General features: G+C 35.9%; 1 pseudogene; it reads right to left on the bottom strand.

Annotated features, from left to right (window-relative positions):
• Window positions 1–1108, bottom strand: part of LOC137635798 (uncharacterized) — a 3437-nt pseudogene extending 2329 nt beyond the window's left edge.
• Window positions 1109–2500: the final 1392 nt, after the last annotated feature.

Below are 2500 nucleotides of genomic sequence, written 5' to 3'. Positions count from 1 at the left end.
TTGTCTGGTTAGGTTTTCCTTCTTGTTGGCAAGTGGCACAAGCTTTAACAAAATCCTGTACATCTTTCTTCATTCCAAGCCGGTAGAAATTATCAGCTAATCGTTGATATGTCTTGGTTATTCCAAGATGACAGTTGTCAGTATCGGCCAAGTCCAATAAAGATTGTCTCTAGACTTTAGGTACCACTACCTGGGATTTATTACGCCAGTTATCCTGAAAAAGCATCTTAGGAGGTTGGTAATGTCTCATAAGAACGTTATTTTCTAGATAAGGGTAAGGAGTTTTACTATATCTTCATCTGATATGTCTCTAACCTTCTCAAACAACTGTTTAACGGAATCATCTAATTGTTGTGCTTTCGCAAAATCTTCAGTAGGAATGTCAAGCAGGTCAGTTGCCTTACTCACCTTGCTAAGGACAACTTTATTGGGTATGGCACCACTCTCAGGTTCTCCTTGAGAAGCTTGTGACCTAGTTACACTTGGCCTTTACATACGTTTCAGGAGATTGTATTATCGGACTGGTGTGTACCTTACCTATGGCCAAGTCATTACCCATCAAAATGTCCACTTCTTTCCAAGGGAATTCCTTATCCATGTATCCAACTTCCACTATTCCATCAGTATATGGACTAGTCAAAGGAATAGTTACAAGGGGAAGTACCGATTCTCGTGTAAGATCCGAAACTGTAATGAACCTGTTTGTAAGAGAGGTGAAGGATTTCATATTAGAATTTACAATAGTTTCACTTGATGCTGCATCACCAAAAATTGTAACAGTATTATCTTTTACCTTACCCTGACACTTGAAGTTATCAAAACCATCTTCCTTTATTGCACAATGCATAGTCTTATGTTCAATTGGTTTAGATTTATCAACTTTCCCTGTATTAGGTGAAGAGTTTGTTTTAGGAGTTTGTTGGTGAGAACCTTTGCATCGAGGATTAGGACAATCTTGAATTAGATGTCCCCGTTCCTTACAAAATGAACATACCTAGCTATCGATGAAAGCTTTCTGTTCAAGTTGTCCCTTATGAATTGATAAGTATTCATCCGCCAACAAAGCTGTTTCCTTTGGTTTCTTCACACCTCTTTCCTTAATATGCATAGCAACGTTAATTGGTATCTTACGTAAGAATTCTTCCATCAACAGGAGACACTTGAAATCTTCATAGTTAATAATACCTTCCTTGTCCAACCATTTCTATAACTGCTTTTATCTTCAGATTACAACATTTCAGGAAAGTTTGGTTGGGTGTCTTGAATCAATTGCGGAATATCTGCCGATATCCTTCTGCTGTAATAGAATAAGCATCTAAAATAGCTTTTTTCAAAGTATCATAGTCATTCCCAGTAATCATCTGAGTAACAATATGCTCAGCTTGTCCCGTGAAAGAACTTCTAATTATTGGCACCATTTATCCTTGGGCCATGCTAAGATCTTGGCAGTTTCTTCAAACACTACAAAGTAATTTTCAGGTTCTTGTTCGTTAAACACAATTAAGGGCTTCTTAACCTTAGAGACATTGAAAGCTTAAAGAATATCCTTTTCCTAAAGTTTTCCCTTCAATTTTATCTTAGCTAGCTCACGTTTTTTTCTCTAGTTCTACTTTAGCTAACCTTTCTGCCGATTCTATTTTTATTTTCTCTGCTATTTCTAGTTTTACCTTCTCTAGTTCTACATGTTCCTGTTTTTTCTGTAATTCTGCCTGGATTAGCCTTTTTGCCCTTTCTGCCGATTGTATTTTTACTTTCTCTAGCTCTACTTGCTCCCGTTCTCTCTCTTTCTGCTCACGTTCTTTATCTAATTTTATTTTCTCTTATTGTATCTGTAATTTTAAAACTTCTACTGCCGAATCCTCCCTATTTATTATACTTGGGGCCAATATTGTTTCACATCATCTTATGAGATTATATTTTTGTCTATCAGGCATTTCAATATTAGACCTAATTTTTTTTTCACAGCACCTGACATTACACTAATCTTAACAGCCACGGCTAAAACAAACAAATCTGACTCCTTGGCATACTGCAAAGTATGAAGGTTTTCCTTCGGATGAGATGTGAAATGTTTAGCATCAAAAGACATGATTAATCCAAAACAATATGTCCACAATTTGAATAACTACAATGCAATACTCAATAAGCAATACCTTATAACTAATAACCAATTTCATAATACATACGTGACAATGGACCAAATTTTAACAAGCATTCTTCTTTTATTACAATGTGACCAAATTCAAAAGCATAATAAGCATGAAAACTAGTTTCCTATACCTAACAATGATGATACCTGTGCAAGGTTATTACCTAACTGCAAGTATGGGATGAGACTAAATCTCGGAGATACCTATGAAAAAGGTATGTACCTGTAATTCCTAGACTTCCCTAGATTAAAAGTAATGGGATTTCAATACCCGTGACGTAATTTTTTAGCTTATAAGGGCCTAATAGGGCGTTCGAGATTCATTCAAAACTCTAATGAGACGTTAGGAAA

Source organism: Palaemon carinicauda, unplaced genomic scaffold (assembly GCF_036898095.1).
Source record: "Palaemon carinicauda isolate YSFRI2023 unplaced genomic scaffold, ASM3689809v2 scaffold1763, whole genome shotgun sequence".
In the NCBI taxonomy this organism is placed as follows: Eukaryota; Metazoa; Arthropoda; class Malacostraca; order Decapoda; family Palaemonidae; genus Palaemon; species Palaemon carinicauda.
This window is presented reverse-complemented; position numbering and strand designations above follow the sequence as displayed.